Genomic DNA, 24,300 nt, shown 5'->3' on the forward strand with positions numbered 1-24,300 from the left:
TTACATCAACTTAACAGCCTATAATTACACTCTCCCATCAGTGGAGCACTAACACTGGCAGAAGGGTATAATCATGGTAGTATAGGGAGTGTCCATTGTAATTGTGCACATAGCAAATATTAATGGAGATACTAAAATAAGGACAGAATGCATGACTTTAAAATGGGAACTGAAGTACGTCTGTGCAACCTGATCCAATTAGACTGTGCCTTGTAAACCCCCTCATCTGAAGACTACACTTGGTCTTGACACCCTGGCTGGAATTTTACCGGCGTTCAGAGTGTGGGTTTAGAGGCGGGTCCGCTGTCAAAATCACAAAGGTTGACAGCGGGTCGGTATCCTGCTGTAAATCCGCCTCCTTGTCAGTTTCCCAAGTGTCAGGTCTATCTCCCTGAACAGACTCGACACCAAGCGGTGGGTCAGACAATTTAGATAGTTAAAAGCTTGTTAAAAGGTAGTTAAGAACCATTTTCCCATGTACTTACCATTTTATCAGGTTTTCAACGAGGTTCCGGGAGAGCGGCTATCACGTCAGGTAAGTGTGTAAGCTGCAAAAGTGGTATAAAACCTACCATTTCACAGCTGTTCACTTCCCAATCTTAGAAGCTGGAGCATTAATGATTTGGAACCCACTTTTGAGCTTTATGCACTTTTGACGTGTTTGGACTAATTTCTCTATCCACTGTCACCTCCTTGGAGCAAGCTCTCTCAACATTGACAGATTACTTCTGTCATCTCAACCTCACTTGCCATCTATTCCATCAGCTCGGTATCCTTGAAAAAAATCTCACCTTGGTCCTCAGAATCCCAACATGTATAGATCAGCCCCAACGCCAGCATCACCGGGCACACCAGCAGCGCCAACATCCACACTAACCTTCTCCGCAATCAACTGAGGCTGCACTGGACACAAGGCATCAGCTGCCCTGGATGCCAGCGATGGGCTCACCATGTCCAGATTTGCTTCACTTAACATTGTACACCCTGGCTGCAACATGATGTACCAGGTTGGCACCACCCAACAATAGCACCATAAAGCATCCCTACAATGTACAAGCCATTCCTTTCACACTCATCACCATTAGGGGGAGGGGGACATTATGTCTCACCATTCACTAGAACTCACTAAGACACTTTCAAAGGTGCACACAAATCTGTCCAAGAAGGCAAAGTGGTGACACTAAGGATTTCAGTGCTTGACAACACATTAACAGAAAGTTTACACAAACATTGGCTAAAACACCCAAGTGCCTACCCTTGTGTGTTGTTTGGACTAGGATGAGGGTGAGTGTGAGGGGTGGCTAGTGAGATGGGGATGTGATAATGTAGATAGAGAGGGATGGGTGGAGGTGAAAAGTAAGTTGGTGTGAGTAAGGATGTGCAGGAGTAGGGTAGGGAAGGTAGAGTGATGGGGATGTGATGAGTGGCACAGGAGGATGAGGTTGAGTGTGGCTTTGCAGTAATGTTTCGTGATCCACTGTGATCATTGAAAGGTTTGTGCCACTGCAGCCTGGTCCTCCTGACAACATCGCTGCTTGTGTCCTCTTGTGCAATGTACAACTAGGCTGTGTTGATCTCCTGGGGAAGTCTCTTCCACCCATTGGAAGGGAAGAGAACCTCCCTGCGTGCTGTGATCAAGGAAGAGCCTGGGTGCAGCTGTACACCTTTGTGCAGTGTTTGTCAGTGTTCGCAGCTGTAGAACACTGACAGCACAAATGTCAAAATGAATGTGGACATGACCCCTTTAAGGAAACCGGCTGATGATGTGTCATCAGATGACATCATCAGACCCGCTTCCTTTTAATTGGCCAGGAACCTCGCAGGGCGGGTTTAACAAGCCCCATCAGGGCAAAATCACTTGGAGGAGGCGGGAAAAGACGGGTGCGGAGTTTGATGCCACTGTCTGCTCCGGCCGGACCGGACTCGCCACAGCTGGCGAAATCGCGGCCCCCATGTGCAATGCCATGAGAAAGTGACTAGTAATGAGCTTACAATGATTTTATGCCACATTTTTTGCTATTCATTAAAATTTTGGCAATTACTTATAATACTGATACAAGGGATTAGCTTTAGGCAGTGATCCCACATGCAACAGTAACAAATTTTGAGATGTTTCACAACATGTTTGTATTGGTAATTAATATCATATGAAACAACATTGTCAAAAATAGTCCTGTATTTGCAGTTTTATTAAAATGTTAAATATTAGAATGTTTTGAATGTTTTGAACCCATCTATGTTAACAGCTATTTAACATTTATTGTATAATTTGCTTTTAATACTTAAGGTTTTTTAGCTTTGTTTAATATTAAATAATTTATAGCAGAGACATTAAATGCCAGGATGCCACAGTTATAGGTACCAGGACTGTGAGTTTTATTTAATATGTTTATGCTGGATAGCTCAATTTGACGAAAATTAGCTAGCTAATAATGAGGTCAGGACAATCATGACTGCTAATTAGTTAAAGTTAGGCTAAGTGGCGAATTAAAAGTGATTTAATTTGGGCCAAAAATTAATATCCGTAAAACATATACAGTATTTGAATTCTTGCCAAAATTGTATAATTTTGATTCCACCAACGTCTTTAAAAAGAAATGGGAGTACAAATAAGCAGAAGACCCATTTTTCCCATTTGTGTCCTCTTTGTGCCTACATAATATTATTTTGTACCTCATATTTCTGTGTTTGGCAGCTTAGAGTAGACCACTGGGCAAGCCATGGCTGGAAGGGAGATAGTAACAGAAAGCAAATGCTGCTATTGTGAGTGTCAGCGCTATACAATACTTCCCCTCGTGTAGAGGTCTTTAATAGGGTGTGAGGAAGAAGGTAGATCTTAATTTCTCGACAGTGCTTGCAGAGATTATGAGGAACTTTCAAGATAGTAATGCCTATATTGTTTTACCCGGCAATATCTTCTAGATAATGTTCAGAGAGTTTTGTTTTGATTATTTCAATGAATAGTTTAGATTTCCAATCTGATAACTCCATTTTCACACAAATGCTGCCAGGTTTAATTTTTTTTTAGCAATTTAGGTTATAAATGTCCAAACTCCAAAATTTCCTGAATATTCTTTCCTAGTACAGACCATTTAAATAAAACTGATAAGCTTTTATTGCCTGTGAGGTCTTAATATTGGTGAGTTTGGAGCAGAAACACAAAAACGCCATTGCAGGAGAGTTGTCTACATGTTAGTCAAACAAATGATGCAGAATTGATCTGTCTCTGTATCTCTTTTTGGTTTCTTGTTGTGACTATGTGTTCGTTAGAAGACATATTAATATTTGTGTAATATGATTTAAAAGATTTGGCTGTAAGTTGGAGCAACTTCAATTCCCCGCAGGCTGAATGTTTTGACAAAGTAAGCCATCATTGGCTACAGTAACTATTGCTATGATTCAAAGTTTGTGCATGTTACAGCAACTGTTGATACACTGAACAAATGCAAATAGGCCCTGCCTTTCTGATTTCTGGAACTTGGTTTATGGTGAATCATCCGAATGGCAAAAGAGAGGAAATTCAAAGACTGGCGTGGTGGGCAAATCTAGTGATAGCTCCAATATTCAGCTTCTCTTTCAGCTCTATCTGTTCTAAGAGTTGCTGAATTAATTTTTTGAAGGGGGTAACAAAAAACAGAACAACAACTTGCATTTATGTAGTGCCTTTTGACGTAATAAAACTCACTACGCACTTGGTTTGAGCATAAAGCAAGGCTTTAATCAACTTGTTTCAGAACATGGAGGTCTAGTTGTACTTCACTAGTTCCTTGTCTTACAAAATGTCCCTGACCAGCTGGGCCCACACCCGAGTATTTATACTCCTTGGACGGCGCCACCAGCTGGCCATCCAGCGTTATTTCATGAGTAGTTTCTTGATGAATGATGAGATTTATAACACCTTTCATGCAGCAAACTATCCCAAGAGCTGTTTAGACAAAATTTGTCACCGAGCCACATAAACAGAGATTAGGACAGGTGACCAAAAGCTTGGTCAGAGACGTAGGTTTTATGGAGCGAATTAAAGGAGGAGAAAAAGGTAGAGAGGTGGAGAGGTTCAGGGAGGGAATTCTAGATCTTGGAGCCTAGACGGCTGAAGGCACGGCCGATAATGATGGAGTGAAGGAGATCGGGGATGCAAAAGAGGCCAGAATTGTAGGAGCACAGAGATTTGAGGACTGCAGGGCTGGAGGAGGTTGCAGAGAACTGTGGCGGTGCGTTACAATAGCCTAACTAATGTATTTTTTGTATCCTTCAACCAGTTGACTCTTCAGAGATTTTTTTTTAGTAATGTGGACATTAGCTGTTGTCATTAAAACTCCAAAGATTATCCATGGGACAAACAACTGGCATTTCAACAAACAGTGGAGTCTAAATATCATTATTTGAGTGGTGCTAGATGAAATAGTATTTTTAAGCAGCAGGGGAACACATATTTTTATGAAAGTCAGTCACTGCATCTGTAATATCTTTAAATTCTACAAATTTGAAGGTTGGGGGACAGAGTGGTGGAATCTTGGGAACCAATCTACACGAAAGTGAAACTGTTTTTCCCCAATTTTCCATAGATTTTACAGTGAGTTGCAAGCAGTGTTCTGAAGTAATCCTATTGAAAACAAAAGATTGCATCAGCTGTGTCATCTGTAACTCTGGGGATATGCTTGGCCTTAAGTAAGGTACTATTGGCAAGGCAGACAACCATAGCCTTGTAAATAAGACTTCTGATTGGACCTGGCTTGCTGTACTGCTTGCTAATGATTTTCTCTATGGCCTGGTTATCACCGTGGAAAAGAGCTTTTGGTTGGTAAGTGAGTCCACATGTTAACTACAAATGGGAAACATTGCAAAGAAATTGATAACCTCTTTCCATACAAACCAAAATGCCACACCACCAATGCGTGCAATAATTACTTCATGACTCTTCAGTAGTAACAGTTTATCACTGAAGTTATTCAGCCACGACATGGCAACATGAGGTTCACCTCACGAGCTTATGATGCTATTTAAGCTTTTGTGGTGGAAAATGAAAACCATCTGCTGAAACAAAAGGCAAAATATTGCGGATGCTGGAAATCTGAAATATAAACAGAAAATGCTGGAAATACTCAGCAAGTCAGGCAGCATCTGTGGAGAAAGAAACAGAGTTAACGTTTCAGGTCGATGACCTTTCCTCAAAACTGGAAAACGTTACAGACGTTTTTAAGAAAGTGCAGGTGCTGGGAAAGGCAGGGAGGGGAAGAAAGAACTAAAGGGAAGGTCTGTGGTAGGGTGGATGGCAGGTGAGATTTAATGAACAGCAGAATCATTACTAGCACCTGCTGTCTGAAAAAATGGGAGCAGTGGTTATGACCCGAAATTGTTGAACTTGCTGTTGATTCCGGAAGTGCCTCATCAAAAGATGAGGTGCCGTTCCTTGAGTTTCTGCTGAGCTTCATTGGAACAGTGTAGGAGGCCGAGGACAGAGTGGGAGTGCAGCAGAGAATTAAAATGGCAAGCGACCGGAAGCTCGGGGTCACGCGTGCGGACTGAACGGAGGTGCTCAGCAAAGCGATCATCCAATCTGCGCTTGGTCTCCCCAATGTGGATGAGACCGCATCGTGAGCGGTGAATACAGTGTATTAAATTGAAAGAAGTACAAGTAAATTGCTGAAATGAACCTCTTGGCCCTCCAACACAATTCATCTGGTAATCCAATTGTGCTGATCGGAATCTTGTCAGCTACAGCTACAAAATACACAAAAAAAAGAGATGTGGTTTATTTGGCATGGAATAGAAACATAGAAACATAGAAGATAGGAGCAGGAGTAGGCCATTCGGCCCCTCAAGCCTGCTCCGCCATTCAATGCGATCATGGCTGATCATCCAAATTCAGTACCCTGTCCCTGCTTTCTCCTCATACCCCTTGATCCCTTTAGCCTTAAGAAATATATCCAACTCCTTCTTGAATATATTTAATGAATTGGCCTCTACTGCCTTCTGTGGTAGAGAATTCCACAAGTTCACCACTCTCTGGGTGAAGAAATTCCTCCTCATTTCTGTCCTAAATGGCTTACCCCTTATCCTTAGACTGTGACCCCTTATCCTTAAACTGTAACCCAGCAAGTATAAGCCCAATCGACCCAATCTCTCCTCATACGTCATTCCTGCCATCCCAGGTATCAGCCTGGTGAATCTTCGCTGAACTCCTTCCATGGCAAGAACATCCTTCCTCAGATAAGGTGCCCAAAACTGCACACAATACTCAAGATGTGGTCTCACCAAGGCCCTGTACAACTGCAGCAAGACATCCTTGTTCCTGTACTCAAACCCTCTCACTACGAAGGCCAACATACCATTTGCCTTCTTAACCGCCTGCTGCACCTGCATGCTTACCTTCAACAACTGGTGCACAAGGACACCCAGGTCTCGTTGCACTTCCCTTTCTCCCAATCTATTGCCATTCAGATAATAATCTGCCTTCCTGTTTTTGCCACCAAATTGACATTATTGTCCAGGATGATGGCAATCTTCATCACAGTAGCTCACCTCCTCCCCCAATCCAGATGCTAGGAATGCTGTTCGGGAGAGGTAACTGAACAGGTTGAACGTTATTTCTGTCAACTGAAAAACCGGGCGGGAAGTGAAGAAACAGTTACAGGAATTAAGATCAGCTCCAAACAAAAACTTTCCTTTAAGCAGCAGGCCATAAACACCATTGGTGTAAAACCACAGACATTCTTAGCCGAACATGGTACCTAGAATGGAAACCTTTGTGAGTCAGAGGCTTGAGCAAGACCAGAGGTATTGCTCCCAAATGCTTTGACTTAGATAGGGGTAGATTTTGAGGCCTCCCGCCCAGCGGGGGTGGGGCAGGCAGCTCCCCAAAGGTGGTAGGGAATGGCTTACTGCCCTGCTCCCTTTGCCACTGTGGCTGCTGCAGTCTTGCGCTGGGCTTCCAACCTACCAGTGGGCGATGGGAGTGCCTGCCTGGGTCAGGCAGTAGACTCATTTAAAATGCAGATCAGGGACCTATGATGTACATAGGATTTTGTTTGCCATTTTAGGACGGTAGTGGGTAGAATGCGAGCTGTGCCTGCATGATCTAGTTAAAAAAAATAACATACGATATATAATAGAAAAAAAGAACTTGCATTTATATAGTGCCTTTCATGACCTCAGGACATCCTAAAGTGCTTACAGCTAACTTTTTGAAGTGTAGTCACTGTTGTAAAGTAGGAAACGTGGCAGTGAATATGCACACAGCAAGCTCCCACAAATGGCAATGAGATAATGACCAGATAATCTGTTTTAGTGATGTTGGTTGAGGGATAAATATTGGCCAGGACACCAGAACTCCCCTGCTCTTCTTCAAAATAGTGCCGTGATATCTTTTACCTCCAGCTAAGAGGGCAGATGGGGCTTCAGTTTAAAATCTCATCTGAAAGACGGCACCGCCGACAGTGCAGCACTCCCTCAGTACTGCACTGGACTGTCAGCTTGGGTTACATGCTCAAGTCTCTGGAGTGAGGCTTGAACCCACACCCTTCTGACTCAGTACATGAGAGTTGTACCCAGTGAGCCATGGTTGACACCAGTATAATCTGAAGCAAGAGGGACTCCTACTTTCCTCACACAGCCTGTGCATATACCCTCTTCAAGGTCACCATTATTGACTGATCCTTCAGTCACCACCACTAGCAGAACCTTCAGTTATCATTGCACTCTGGAAATCTTCGCCCAAACACATGTGTCTTGCTCCATCTCTCTACAACTACAAAGACCTCCTCAAAACCAACTCTTCAATTATGCCTGTAGCCTCCTCCTCTAATCATCTCTGTGCTGTTGTTTGGTATCTAATCTGTGCCAATGAAGGTGCTATACAAGTGTGGATTATTATTATGATAACAAAATACTGCAGAAGCTGGAAATCCAAAATAACAACAGAAAATGCTGGAAAAACTCAGCAGGCCAGGCAACATCCGTGGAGAGAAATTAGAGTCGACGTTTCGGGTCTAACCCTTTTTCAAAACTGGAAAGGAAATGAAATAGATCGAAAGGCAGGGCTGGGAGAGAACGGATGTTGCCTGGCCTGCTGAGTTTTTCCAGCATTTTCTGTTGTTATTGTGGATTATTATTGTTATTGTGGATTATTATTGTTGGCTAGGCGTGAAGTAACAATAGAAGAAAGACAAGCATCAATTATTTTGCCTTGCAACCTTTACACATATGTTTCTGTAGTCTTTCATGTAGGTGCAAGATTGATAAGATTAATCAAATGTGTCACCTTCTATCTTAGACTTCTGAATTATGTTTCTCATTTAACATGAACAATTCTCTTATCTGCAAAGAGGAATTAGAATTTTGCAACCTCTAGATTGCTCTACTTCTCTTGTTGGCTTTTCTAAATGATGCAGCCACTTTACTTTAGCTCTCAGCTTGACTTATGGCCAGTATGTGTGAAAACCAATTCAGTATTAAGAAAACCTAGTATGAGTTCGATAAACTGGATCAGTACTGGGACAGGAAGGAACTGTAACGTTGGGATGGGCTCCACCTGATCTGGGCTGGGTCTAGGGTCCTAGCAGAAAGGATAAATAGGGCAGTCACAAGGACTTTAAACTAATAAATGAGGGGAGGGTTCAGGTGGAAAAGGTAGTCTAAATAATGGCCCAGTAATTCCTCTCCCAACGTGTGAGTACGGATGGGGTACTCACGCGTGTGCCCGGAGGAATTGCCGGTTTTCAGCATGCACAGCGCATGCGCTGAAAACCGGCATTTCCTGTCCTCTGACCCAAGGGGTTAAGAGGCAGAACGCGCGCGACTGCACAGGCAGCGCGTGCGCAGTGAAATTCCTTTTTTTTTTCAGAGTTGCGCGTGTGTAAAGGCCTCCGGTCTTTACGCATTGAAAAACCACACGTAAGTACTTAGTTTTTCAGGTAAGTGGTCTATTAATACAATTGAGATTTTTTTTTTCCACAGGTTTGTTATTTTTAAAGAATTTACAGTAAGGTAAGTTTAGTTTTAGCCCCGATTTTTTTATATAAATTTTTTTTCAAATTTTAAAATTATTGTTTAAAATAGTTTTTCAGAGTTCTTTATGGTTCATTTAAGTAGTGCAATGTTTTTTTAAATTTTCTTTCAGGTTTAAGTAGTGTTTTGGGGCCAGGAGTTTTCATGAGTTTGACAGCTCTTACTGTCAAACTCATGAATGAACTTCTGCAACCTCCCATTGGTTGCCCTGTGCTCACATGATCCCAGCCGGCTCATCGCACTAAGTACGCCGCTGGGTCACGCACGCACAGCGCGGCAGGACCTCAAGCGGGCCAGTCAGAGGAAATGCAATGCGGGCCAGAATTAAAATGTCAGCACGCTGGGTAAGTGAACATCAGGGGCTTGCATGCGCGGCAAGCTCCCGATCCTAATTTCAGGGCCATTAATTCTAAACCAAATGAAAGGGAAGAGAGTAGAGTAATAGTTAGAAATTGTGCTTTAGACACTACAGGTAAAGGGAAAACTAAAAGATGTAAAGTAATTAAATCAGGAGAGTGAAATAAGAAATATATGAGAACATTAGAGCTGAAGGACAGGCTAGGATGTATGGCCCAAATAAGTGTTCTTTATACAAATGCAGAGAGTTTAAGGAACAAATTGAATGAACTGCAGGCGCAAATTCAACTTAGAGGGTATGACATGGTAGCCATTACTGAGACATGGCCACAAGATGGTCAGGACTGGGAACTAAATGTACCAGGTTATAAGGTCTACAGGAAGGATAGGGAAACTGATAGAGGAGGAGGAGTAGCCTTAGTGATTAAGGATGAAATTACTTCAATGATAAGAGAGGATGTAACGAGAGGTAAGCAGGCAGTGGAGACTCTATCAGGGTGATTTTCATTCAGAAGTCGGGAAGGAGGCGGGACTACAACTTTCGGGGTTGTAGTCCCGCTTCCATTGAGATGCGGCCAATCCACGCGATTTTAACTTGATTGACCTTGTTGAGCCCGCCCAGCGGGCTCAGCAGGCCAATTAAGGGCCACCCGGCAACAGGTGACGTCACAGACTGAAATTTCATCTGTCAAGACGTTTTGACAGATGAAATATCAGTGTTTCACAGCTGTTTGAAGCTGTCAAACACTGACAGTCTTACTTCTAATCTGAATCCTTCTACACAGACTCAGTTAGAAATCTCACCGGCACAGAAAGCTGCAGCCTGTCACTTTTGACAGATCGTAGCCGTTCTGCTTTCTGTGCCGGTTAGATGATGGACTCCCGAAACCTAGAGGAAGGAAGGCTGTAAAGGTAATTACAGGTAATTTAAATTTCTTTACACACTTTAGACACACCAAACACACTTACCTTTGCACTCATGCACCCATCACTCACCTGAACACCAACACCTCGACCCCTCCAAGTCCTTCAACCCGACGGCCCGACTCCTCTAACTTGGCGTGGTTTGGGGCCGTCGGAAATCCCACACTTCAAGCTTTAAAATAGGGATTAGGCTAAAAACTGCCTTTTACCTATCTGTTGATGGGCAGTTAATTGGCACTAATCCCTTCCCGCCTCGGGTAGGTGGGTCCCAGTGCGGGGCGGGTACCCGCCTCCTTTGAAACTTACATGGAGGCGGGTTGGGGGCGGGATGGTGTCGGGACCCCCGGATTCGGGACTTTAACCCCCCGCACGCCTCCAATCCCGACTCCACGGGTCAATCGACCCCTATGGATAGAATTAAGAAATAGAAAAGGATTTAAGACTGTAGTGGGAGTTGTGTATAGGTCCCCTGGTAGCAGCTCTGAAGTGGCAGAATGCTTAAATGCAGAGATTAGACAAACCCTATGTAGCACAGGCAGAGTGGTTTGAATGGGGGGTTTTAATTTTCTCTGGTATTATCTGTTTTTGCAACACTTTCAGAAAATCACTGCCGCCATTTTTAAAACCCATGTCAGAAATTTGGAAGCATTGTCCACAAGGGCTGATTTTGTGTTTGCTTGTAGCATTGCCATTTCTACATGTTGATAGCCAGTCAATAAATGACCCTCCACAGTGCTGCCACAATCTGGGACTGTCTGAAACTCATGCTGAACGACATCAGTACCTCACTCCAATTCTCCCATGGTATCTTCCCTTTTTTTCATTGGTAAACTATTTGTATCTTCTGTTAATACTGCCAGCATGGCCATTAAGGTTTGTTCTATAGTTCCTCAACAAATGGTAGAAAGAGGAGGTTTTACAACAAATAAATGTATAATGTTGTCAAACTATATGGTGGGACAGTTTTATTGAAATACTATAGATTGTATTTTAGCAGATATTGATTATTGCAAAGTACATATTGGAACCAGTGTGTTCCCCATCCCATTATTTTTGTCTTTACCACTCTCCTCTCATAAAGATACTGGACTGGATATTCCTAATTGGCAGAGTTCTAGCTGGAAGTGGAATTTATGTAAATTGGGCTTCTTCTCACTGGGAAAGGAAGGTTGAGAGGGGATATGATTATTACTTTTAGGATTCTAAAGGAACAAAGTAACATAAACCATGACAAGCTGTCTCAACTTGTCCAGAACAGTAGAACCAGACGACACGGCCTGAGCTTGAAGGGGGGGGTAAATTCAAAACAATCTGTGGAAACATTGGCCCCAATGTATTCTTTTATTAGTTCATGGGATGTGGGTGTTGCTGGCAAGGCCAGCATTTATTGCCCATCCCCAATTGCCCTTGAGAAGGTGGTGGTGAACCGCCTTCTTGAACTGCTGCAGTCTGTCATCTTTGTAGCAGTTTGGTACAACTGAGTGGCCTGCTAGGCCATTTCAGAGGGCAGTTAAGAGTCAACCACATTGCGGTGGGTCTGCTCACATATAGGCCAGGCCAGGTAAGGACAGCAGATTTCCTTCCCAGATGCGTTTTTATGATAATCCAGCAGTTTCATGGATACTGCTTCTAGCTCTTTATTCCAGATTTATTTAATTAACTGAATTTAAATTCCCCAGCGACCGTGGTGGGATTTGAACTCACGTCTCTAGATCATTTGTCCAGGCTTCTGAATTACTAGTCCAGTAACATAACCACTACGTTACAGTACCCACATATTGACAGAGGCGGGTTTTGAAAGCCGGGGGAGGGGTAGGAGTTTCGGTCGGGCAAGCTGTGGAGTTTTCTCCACAGCGTGCATCTTTTTTTTCTACAGGATATCAAAATCAACACATCATTTCTTTAAAATTATAATTAAAAAGTCATGCATTTATAGAGCGCTTTTCACGACCACCAGATGTCCCAAAGTGCTTTACAGCCAATGAAGTACTTTTTTTGAAGTGTAGTCACTGTTGTAATGTGGGAAACATGGTAGCCAATTTGCGTACAGCAAGCTCCCACAAACAGCAATGTGATAATGACCAGATAATCTGTTTTAGTGATGCTGATTGAGGGATAAATATTGGCCAGGACACCGGGGATAACTCCCCTGCTCTTCTTTAAAATAGTGCTATGGGATCTTTTACGTCCACCTGAGAGAGCAGACGGGGCCTCGGTTTCACATCTCATCCGAAAGACGGCACCTCCGACAGTGCAGCACTCCCTCAGTACTACATTGGAGTGTCAGCCTAGATTTTTGTGCTCAAGTCTCTGGAGTGAGACTTGAACACATAGCCTTCTGACTGAGCCACAGTTGAGACTTGAGGATAGAGTGACTGAACACCTTGAAATTTGTCAGCAGAGAGAGCCAGCATGGATTTGCAAAGGGTTGGTCATGACTGACGAAGCTGATTGAATTTTTTGAAGAGGTGACTGAAGTAGTGGACAGGGGAATGTCTATGGATGTTATTTATATGGATTTCCACAAGGCATTCGATAAAGTCAGAAAGAAAAGAAAGACCCTCATAAGAGATTGTTAGCTAAAGTTGAAGCTCATGGAATTGAAGGCAAATTATTGACCTGGTTAGGAAATTGGCTGAGCGGCAGGAGAGAGAGAGTACGGATAATGGACAGGTACTCTAATTAGCAGGATGTGACTGGTGGTGTCCCGCAGGGATCTGTGTTGGGGCCTCAACTATTCACAGTATTTATTAACAACTTAGATGATGGGATAGAGAACCACATATCCAAGTTTGCCAATAACACAAAGATAGGCAGCATTGTAGGCAGTGTAGATGGAAGCATAAAATTATAAAGAGATATTAATAGATTAATTGAATGGGCAAAACTGTGGCAAATGGATTTCAATATAGGCAAGTGTTAGGTCATCCACTTTGGACCTAAAAAGGATAGACCAGAGTACTTTCTTAATAGTGAACAGCTAAAAACAGTGGGGGTCCAAAGAGACTTAATGGTCCAGGTACAGAGATCTTTAAAATGTCATGAACAGGTACAGAAAATGATCAAAACGGCTATTGGAATGTTGTCCTTTATATTGAGAGGACTAGAATACAAGGGGGTAGAAGTTATGCTGCAGCTGTACAAAGCCCTGGTTAGACCACACCTGGAGTGCTGTGAGCAGTTCTGGGCACCGTAGGAAGGATATAGTGTCCTTGGAGGGAGTGCAGCGTAGATTTACCAGAATGATACCCGGACTTCAAGGGTTAAATTACGAGGCGAGATTACACAAACTAGGGTTGTATTCCCTGGAATTTAGAAGGTTAAGGGATGATTTGATCAAATTTTTCAGGATATTAAGGGAAACTGATAGGGTAGATAGAGAGAAACTATTTCCGCTGGTTAGGGTGTCTAGGACTAGGGAACATAGGCTTGTCAGGAGGGGATATGATTATTGCTCTTAGGATTCTAAAGGAACTAATTAATGTAAACCATGACAAGCTGTTTCAACTTGTCCAGAACAGTAGAACCAGAGAATATAACTGCACTTGAAGGGGGGTAAATTCAAAACAATCTGCGGAAACATTGGCCCTGATAATGACAGAGGCGGATTTCATAAGCTGGGTGGAAGAGTTTTGGTCTGGCTTGCTGCGGCGCTTTCTCCAAACTGTGCATCTCTCTTTTTCTATAGGATCCCCGCCCAGAATTAAGCCTGATTGACAGGCTTGGCTCCCTGTTGGGTGGGGAACGCTCTGGAGCAGGCCACAGCTGCAGGAGCAGGTAAGGAACCAGCTGTTGCGTTAGTGGGAGCGTTGGAGATCTGATCCCAGGTGGAGGGGGGTCTAATCCCCAATTCCAGGAGGGGTCTGATCCTGGCGGCCCAATCCCCAATCCCGGGTGGGGTCCAATCCTAGGAGGGGGGTTCGGGGTCCGATCTTGGAGGGGGAGGGGTTCTTTGGATGGGGAGTCCGATGCCAGGGAAGAAGGTAAGCTTGGGGGGCTGGGGTGGGGCGGTGGAAAGTATTCTGGCTCCTCCTAGCCCACAAGCAGTGCTGTGAAAGCACTTACCTTTTCCCAGAAGCTGTCAACACCTCCCTTTGACTGCCGGGTTTCCCGAGTCCCAGGAAACCCAGCCGAAAATGGACGCGGGGATCACAATGCGCGATTAGCCCGTGCCCGTTCAACGTAATGCAGCCCAGTGCTCAATGCGCTGCTGAGTGGCTGCATGCTCAGCAGGGGGCGCAAGTTCCTGCGAGGCTAGCACCAATTAAAGCTAGCCTGCAGTTCTTAAAGCCAGCCTCTGCACCTCTTAAAGGGGAGGTGCATTCTGGCTGCAGCAGGTACTGGAAGTCATTGTAGAGGAATGTGTGACCTAGAGGAAGAGTGAAGATGGCGCAACATGGCAGAGAGAGGGCTCCCAGATTTTCAGATGCAGCATTTGAGGCCCTGGTGCAGGAGGTGGACAGGAGGGGAAATGTCCTGTATCCACAGGGGGGCAGGAGGCCCTCCAGACAGATGCTGAGAAGAGAATGGGAGCAGATAGCTGTCACTTTCAATGCAAGCAGTGTAGCCCTGAGGACCTGGATACAGTGCAGAAAGATGTTTAATGACCAGAAACAAGTCATCAATGTCAGTAAATTCATCTTCAAATGCCATATCCCACAAACTGCACCACTAGCCTCACACATTGCTCAATTTACCACATCCCATTACTCACCTACCTGCAATCTCTATCAATCATGACTCACACCTCACATTCATATGCTCCATCTCACCCTCACACACTTACCAATTCTGCAATCCTCACACCCACATCTCACAGCTTGCACACAACCATGACAGCCACATTAGCCAAACACAGTGAACCACACTCACTGACACACTTCCCTATCTCTTCCAGGACAAGGTGGCACATAATCGCAGGAAGCTACAGTTAACTGGAGGGGGACAAGTGCACTTCCATACCCTGACCCTGCTCGAGGAGATGGGGCTCGCCATAATTGGAATGGCTGTGACTGAGGCCGTGGCCAGCGACGGCGCTGAGAGCATTGAAGATGATGGTATTCTCATACCTAATCCTCCTTCTCACATCCCACTTCTGCCTCATCCTACAATCTCTTCTGACTTACATTCTGCTGATGGTGTGAGCATGCACCTCTTGCTTTCCCCTCCCCCTTCCCCTCGCCACAACCCCACACTTGTGCCTTTCTCAGTTCAGAGACACAAGAAGTCCAACCTGGCCAGCCAGTGGTTCAAGAGGAAGAGCAAAAGGAAAGTGATGATGAAGAAGAAACACCATCACTCAATCTGACACTTGCAGCCACCAGTTCAGATACTGGCACTGCGTGGACTCTAAGGGTAGCTTAGAGGCGGGATCTGCATGTGGTGAGTCACCGGGCACTAGTGGGCTGCAGCCAGGGCAGCGGGAAAGGGTAGTGCAGGTGCCAGCTCCCCGGAGGGCAAAGTCGCATATGTGTTCTGCTGCACAGGACTTAGTTGAGGACTTCAATGGGGCGGCCTACAGAAGAACGCTGATGTGGATGCACAATGAAATGCTTGGTGCATTGGCAGGCTTGCCAGTAAGCCTGAATGCAATGTCAAGGAGCATGGAGGAGTCCAGAACCAACCTTGCACAGGGCTTTGCGCAGAGTTTGGAACCCGTCCTTTCCAGCGTGGAAGAGGTGGGCAGATCCATTAACGCACTTGTGGATCCAACCAGCATGCAGTATCTGATGGCCGATGTCTCAGCTTCCATTGCAGCACAAACAGAAGCCACCCAATGTCTGCTTGCTGCAATGGAAGCTCAGACTGAAGTCATGCAAGCTCAGCTTGCTGCCACACAAGCACAGACTGCTGCCATCATGGCTGGGTTTACCAGTGTTGAAAGGGGCTTGCAGCATGTCACAGCAGTCCAGCAATCTGTCCTCCAGCAGATTACTAGGATTGCTGAGGCGCCACCCCGGGGGAGTGGCAGTGGCTCCGTGGAGCACAAACCTACTGTCCTTTCTCAGGATGACAGCATTCGTCCTCCCACCACTGCCACTCCACTAGTGCCCTTGCTGTTGACTGTCAGCCAGCCAGCCCAGACTGCTGCTGCCCATGTCGAGATGCTGCAGTCCGAAGCTGAGCCTACTAGACTCAGAGCTGCTCGATGGTCATCCTGCAAGGCCATCTGCAGTTTCCCCCATTGAAAGTCAGCAGCCTTCCACCAGCCATACTGCAGCCACTGGGGTAGCACTGTGTAGGATCACTAGGGCAGGCAAAGGCACACTGAAGACAGGCACTAAGGGAATGCACAAGGGTGATTAGTTGACTTTTGAATGAAATATTGTAATGGTTTGATTCATAAAATTGGTTTGGAATATTTGTTTAGTGGTGGCTTTTATTGTAGCATTGTGGCCAAGAGGATGCTGTGATGGTCAGTACAGAGGGAAGGTAAGGTGTGGGACTATTGTTGAATGGGGAATTGGGGTTGTGTTCACTGGTACTGCAGTTGGATCATTCGATCATGGACAGCCCGGACAGAAAGGGACTGTCTGGGTTGCCTCCTCCCTTCCGCCTCCTCCTCTTCCTCTTTACTTCCTCCTCCACAGCTGGTCACTGTATGCCTGGTGGCAAGGGCTGTGCCCTCATGATGGCGAGTTTGTTAAGCATGCAGCAGACCACGACGAATCTTAAGACGCACTCTGGCAAGCACTGCAGGGCTCCTCCATAGCGGTCCAGGCAGCTGAAACATTGTTTAAGGACGGCAATGGTCTGCTCTATCTGATTCCGTGTGGCAGCATGTGTGGTTGGGTTGCACTGCGGAGTCATGAGCCAGGTGGTCAGTGGATAGCCCTTGTTGCCCAGTAACCACCTTCTGGATTGTCATGGTGGCTCAAATGCTGATCTTACAGCGGACTGCCACAGAATGAAGGCATCATGACTGCTGCCAGTATACCGAGCATTGACTTGCATGATGTGCTGAGTATGGTCGCACACCAGCTGGACATTGAGGGAGTGGAATCCCTTCTGGTTGCGGTACATCTCCGAATTGAGGTGTGGTGCCTGCAAAGCGACATATGCGCAGTCAGTGGCACCCTGCACTGTGGGGAAGCCTGCTATCCTGGCGAAAACACATGCCTACTTCTCTCTGGCAAGAGAGAATGAAATGTATTCAGCTCTCCTTGCATACAGAGCCTCACTCACCTCCCTTATACAGCAGTGGACGGCGAACTGGGAGATGTTACAGATGTCGCCTGCTCCAGCCCGAAAGGAGCCAGACATGAAGAAGTTCAAGGCCATGGTCGCTTTTACAGCCACTGGCAATGCTGCCCTCACCCTGGACTGAGGCTGCAGGTCTGCCTGCAGCAGATGGCTGATTTCAGTGAGCACCTCCTTAGTAAAATGGAGACATTGCGCACACTGTTCATTGCTCAGGTCAAGGTAGGAGAATTGCTGCTTGAAGGCCCTGAGTTGATCTGGACTCTTGCTGAGAGCCCGCCTCCCCCTCCTCCTCCTGCCTCTTTGAGCAGCTTGTCCTTCTCTGTGTCGCCTCTGCTTATTCTCCCTATCATACTGCAGGCCATGGGGGATACAAACTACTGCACCCATCTCTGGGAGCAGCTGGTCTGAGCTGACCCCCTTGCAAGTCAGTACCAAGTCCTTAAGCACGTGCCACATCACTCCTTGCAGACTTTAGGTGCATTTAAAGGAGTCTAGAAAGCACCAAACACTTCTACAATCTCAGCAACAGTTAGTAGAAATCAATCAGCAACTAAACTGTAATAGCTGATGATTCCTTTAAATAGCGTTAGTACTGGGTTAAAATTACTCCCATTATTTCAGGGAGTGAGTGGTCAATCTATGGAACAGGCACCCTAGGGAGACAATGGAAGAAAATAGTACTGAATTGTTCAAATAAAAATTAGATAGATTTCTTTCAGAAATTAATATTTTGGGATATAGTATATAAGTAATTTGAGACATGACATATGGTAAGTGTAGCAAGCTTGGGAAGAAAAAGCTGATCTATGGTTTCCAAAGCTCTTCATCACTGGAAGTTTTCCTCACCTCATGTCTGGGTCTGTTACAAACTAATTGTTAGAGATTGATTGCTATGATTAGTTAACAACTCCGTTATTGTTGTAGTAGATGACTACTGGGATGGTAGAAGGAGAAATAAAGAGTGAAAATGCTAGAAATACTCAACAGGTCAGTATACCTGCTGAGTATTTCCAGCATTTTCACTTTTCATTTCAGATTTCCAGCATCTGCAGTATTTTGCTTTTGTAAAAAGTGAACTAGATGGAGCTTGGTATTTTTTAATCTATTAATTCCTATGTTCCTATGTGATTACAGTTATCCACACATCTTTCACTTTTTATATCACCAAAATTATCAATCACACTGAAACATAAATATTTAGAACTATTGGTCCAGAATTTGCGGTTGCAATGATGTCATTACTGTGTAAAACTGGCAGCAACATTTGGAGTTCTTCAATGTGATTGGTTGCTTACACTGCTTGCTGACATCACTGTTGCTGGCCACTGGAGATTCCCTATAGGTAATGCCAGAATAAAAGTCACATCGGAATAGGGGAAATTGAGGCCACAGAGTTCACTAAATCTTTCTGGACAGCTTTCTTTGCCGCTGACCACAAAATCTGAGCCATTAAAAAAATATTTGTCCATCTAAAAATGCCACCTTTTTATTCAATTCTACCCAACATCCCAATTAATTCCATGCCTAAATAATTAGACACATCATTGAAAGCAGTACTAGTAAATTATGTAGAAAAAAGATTGATTTATATTTGATAAAAGGTACAGTGTAAATTATATATAAAAAAGATTGATTTGTTTGAAAAATGGTACACATGCATACTATGGGTATTTAGTTCTTTTAGACTTCGAGGTTTGCATATTTGTCACCAAGTATATAGTTGTTGTTGTTTGTGCAGTTTTGCTTCACACTGACACTGCATTTTTTGTCTAAATACAGCCTGAATCCAGATTCATGCCCTGATTTAACAATAAAGCAAAATGGAGAGAGAATCCCTGAACGAGAGAGTCTCGCTTCACTTCAATTCAGGGTCACTTAGGGCCTTAACATCCAATTTACACTATACAAGTTTACAGTAGGTGCTAAGCTTAAAGCATTTGCACCAGTGCTAAACTTCATTTTTTAAAATTTGTTCATTGGATGTCGGTATCGCTGGCAAGGCCAGTATTTATTGCCCATACCTAGTTGCCCTTGAGATGGTGGTGGTGAGCCGCCTTCTTGAACCGCTGCAGTCTGTGTGGTGAAGATACTCCCACAGTGCTGTTAGGAAGGGAGTTCCAGGATTTTGACCCAGCAACGATGAAGAAACAACGATATACATCCAAGCCAGGATGGTGTGTGATTTGGAGGGGAACTTGGGGTGGTGGTGTTTTCATGCACCTGCTGCCCTTATCCTTCTAGGTGGTAAAGGTCACGGGTTTGGGAGGTGCTGCCGAAGAAGCCTTGGTGAGTTGCTGCAGTGCATCTTGTAGATGATACACACTGCAGCCACGGTAGGCTGATGGTGGAGGGAGTGAATGTTTAAGGTGGTGGATGGGGTGTCAATCAAGCGGGCTGCTTGATGGTGTCGAGCTTCTTGTGTGTTGTTGGAGTTGCACTCATCCAAGCAAGTGGAGAGTATTCCAACACAATCCTGACTTGTGGCTTGTAGATGGTGGAAAGGTTTTGGGGAGTCAGGAGGTGAGACACTCACTGCAGTATACCCAGCCTCAGACCTGTTCTTGTTGCCACAGTATTTGTGGCATGTCCAGTTAAGTTTCTGGTCAATGGTGACCCTTAGGATATTGATGGTGGGTGATTCAGTGATGGTAATGCCGTTGAATGTCAAGGGGCGGTGGTTAGATGCTCGCTTGTTGGAGATAGTCATTGCCTGGCACTTGTGTGGTGCGAATGTTAACTGCCACTTATCAGCCCAAGCCTGAATGTCATCCAGGACTTGTTGCATGCGGGCATGGACTGCTTCATTATCTGAGGAGTTTCAAATTGCACTGAACACTACGCAGTCATCAGCAAACATCCCCACTTCTGACCTTATGATGGAGGGAAGGTCATTGATGAAGCAGCTGAAGATGGTGATGATTGACCTTCAACCACCACAACCATCTTCCTTTGTGCTAGGTATGACTCCAGCCAGTGGAGAGTTCCCCCCCCCCGATTCCCATTGACTTCAGTTTTACTAGGGCTCCTTGATGCCACACTCGGTCAAATGCTGCCTTGATGTCAAGGGCAGTCACTCTCAGCTCACCTCTGGAATTCAGCTCCTTTGTCCATGTTTGGACCAAGGCCATAATGAGGTCGGGAGCTGAGTGGTCCTGGCGGAACCCAAACTGGGCATCAGTGAGTAGGTTATTGGTGAGTATGTGCTGCTTCACAGCACTGTCGATGACACCTTCCATCACTTTGCTGATTATTGAGAGTAGACTGATGGGGCGGTAATTGGCTGGATTGGATTTGTCCTGCTTTTTGTGGACAGAACATACCTGGGCAGTTTTCCACATTGTCGGATAGATGCTAGTGTTATAGCTGTACTGGAACAGCTTGGCTAGAGGCGCGGCTAGTTCTGGAGCACAAGACTTCAGTACGACAGCTGGATGGTGTCGGGGCCCACAGCCTTTGCTGTATCAAGTGCGCTCATCTGTTTCTTGATATCACATGGAGTGAATCGAATTGGCTGAAGACTGGCATCTGTAGTGGTGGGGACCACATGCGGATGCCGATATGTATCATCCACTCGGCACTTCTGGCTGAAGATGGTTGCAAACGCTTCAGCTTTGTCTTTTGCATTCACATAGAAATGCAGAAGATAGGAGCAGGAATAGGCCATTCGGCCCCTCGAGCCTGTTCCGCCATTTAATGAGATCATGGCTGATCATCAAAATGCAGTACCCTGTCTCTGCTTTCTCCCGATATCCCTTGATCCTTTTAGCCTTAAGAAATATATCTAACTCCCTCTTGAATATATTTAATGCATTGGCCTCAACTACCTTGTGTTGTAGAGAATTCCACAGGTTCACCACTCTCTGGGTGAAGAAATTCCTCCTCATCTCAGTCCTAAATGGCTTACCCCTTATCCTTAGACTGTGGCCCCTGGTTCTGGACTACCCCGCCATCGGGAACATCCTTCCTGCATCTAGTCTGTCTAGTCCTGTTAGAATTTTATAAGTTTCAATGAGATCCCCTCTCATTCTTCTAAACTCTAGCGAATATAAGCCAGGTATCAATCTGGTGAATCTTCGCTGCACTCTCTCCATGGCAAGAACATCCTACCTCAGATAAGGTGACCAAAACTGCACACAATACTCAAGGTATGGTTTCACCAAGGCCCTGTACAACTGCAGCAAGACATCCTTGCTCCTGTACTCGAATCCTCTCGCAATGAAGGCCAACACACTATTTGCCGCCTTAACCGCCTGTTGCACCTGCATGCTTACCTTCAGCGACTGGTGCACAAGGACACTCAGGTCTCGTTGCACTTCCCCTTTTCCCAATCTATTGCCATTCAGATAATAATCTGTCTTCCTGTTTTTGCCACCGAAGTGGATAACCTCGCATTTATCCATATTATACTGCATTTGCCATGCATCTGCCCAATCACCCAACCTCTCCAAATCATACTGGAGTTTCTCTGCATTCTCCTCACAGCACACATGCCCATCCAACTTTGTGTCATCTGCAAACTTGGAGATATTACATCTAGTTCCCTCATCTAGATCATTTATATATATTGTGAACAGCTGAGGTCCTAGCACCGATCCCTGCGGTACCCCACCAGTCACTGCCTGCCACTCGGAAAAAGACCCATTTATTCCAACTCTTTGCTTCCTGTCTGCCAACCAGTTCTCTATCCAAGACAGTACCGTACCCCCAATCCCGTGTGCTTTAAATTTGCATGCTAATCTCTTATGCGGGACCTTATCGAAAGCCTTCTGAAAGTCCAAATACATCACATCCACTGGTTCTCCCTTATCTATTCTACCAGTTACATCCTCAAAAAATTCCAGTAGATTAGTCAAGCATGATTTACCTTTTGTAAATCCATGTTGACTTTGTCCGATCCTGTCTTTGTTTGCCAAGTGCTCTGCTAGTACATCTTTTATAATGGAATCTAGCATTTTCCCCACTACTGATGTCAGACTTACCGGTCTATAATTCCCCGTTTTCTCTCTACCACCTTTTTTAAATAGTGGGGTTACATTAGCTATCCTCCAATCCATGGGAACTGTTCCAGAGTCTATAGAATGTTGGAAGATGACCAGCAATGCATCTACTATTTCTGGAGCCACTTCCTTAAGTACCCTAGGATGTAGATTATCAGGCCCTGGGGATTTATCGGCCTTCAATCCTGTCAATTTCCCTAAAACCATTGCCCTACAAATTCTGATTTCATTCAATTCCTCCCTCTCATTAGATCCTATGTTCCCCGACATCTCTGGGAGGTTATTTGTGTCCTCCTTTGTGAAGACAGAACCAAAGTATGTATTTAATTGGTCTGCCATTTCTTTGTTCCCCATTATAAATCCCCCTGATTCTGACTGCAAGGGACCTACACTTGACTTCACCAATCTTTTTCTCTTCACATATCTATAGAAGTTTTTACAGTCAGTTTTTATGTTCCCTGCAAGCTTACTCTCATACTCTATTTTCCCCCTCTTAATTAATCCCTTTGTCCTCCTTTGCTGAATCCTAAACTGCTCCCAATCTTCAGCTTTGCTGCTTTTTCTGGCCAAATTATATGTCCTCCCCTTGGATCTTATGCTATCCCTAATTTCCCTTGTTAGCCACGGTTGCGTCACCTATTTTGTTTTATTTTTATGCCAAACAGGGATGAAAAAATTCTGTAGTTCATCTATGCAATCTTTAAATGTTTGCCATTGCCTATCCACCATCAATCCTTTAAGTAATGTTCCCCAATCCATCCTAGCCAACTCGTGCCTCATACCATCGTAGTTTCCTTTATTTAAATTCAGGGCCCTAGTCTCTGAGTCAACTACTTCACTCTCCATTTTAATGAAGAATTCTATCATATTATGATCGCTCCTCCCCAAGGGGCCTCGCACAACAAGATTGCTAATTAATCCTTTCTCATTACATAATACCCAGTCTAAGATGGCCTGATCTCTAGTTGTTTCCTCGACATATTGGTCCAGGAAACCATCCCATATACACTCTAAGAATTCCTCCTCCACAGTATTGTTACTAATTTGGTTAGCCCAATCTATATGTAGATTAAAGTCACCCATGATAACTGCTGTGCCCTTATTGCACGCATCTCTAATTTCCCATTTAATGCCATCCCCTGTTTAGGGGTCTGTATACAACTCCCACTAATGTTTTCTGCCCCATGGTATTTCTCAGCTCTGCCTATACAGATTCCACATTATCAGAGCTAATATCCTTCCTTACTATTGGGTTAATCTCCTCTTTAACCAGCAATGCTACCCATCTCCTTTTCCTTTTTTCCTGTCCTTCCTGAATATTGAATACCCCTGGATGTTGAATTCCCAGACTTAGTCATCCTGGAGCCATGTCTCCGTAATCCCAATTATATCACGTGCTGGGCTCCACCATCATTGAGGATGGGGATATTCATGGAGCCTCCTCCTCCCATTAGTTGTTTAATGGGCCACCACTATTCACAACTGCCCGTGGCAGGACTGCAGAGCTTTGATCTGATCCATTGATTGTGGGATCACTTAGATCTGTCTATAGCATGCTGCTTCCACTTTTTAGCATGCATGTAGTCCTGTATTGCAGCTTCCCCAGGTTGGCACCGCATTTTTAGGTACGTCTGGTGCTGCTCCTGACATACTCTTCTACACTCCTTATTGAACCAGCGTTGTTCCCCTGGCTTGATGGTAATGGTAGAGTGAGGGATATGCCGGGCCATGAGGTTACAGATTGTGGTGGAATACAATTCTGCTGCTGCTGATGGCCCACAGTGGCTCATGGATGCCCAGTTTTGAGCTGCTA

Source organism: Somniosus microcephalus, chromosome 15 (assembly GCF_052327205.1).
Source record: "Somniosus microcephalus isolate GS21.2 chromosome 15, FLI_Smic_1.0, whole genome shotgun sequence".
NCBI classification, from domain to species: Eukaryota; Metazoa; Chordata; class Chondrichthyes; order Squaliformes; family Somniosidae; genus Somniosus; species Somniosus microcephalus.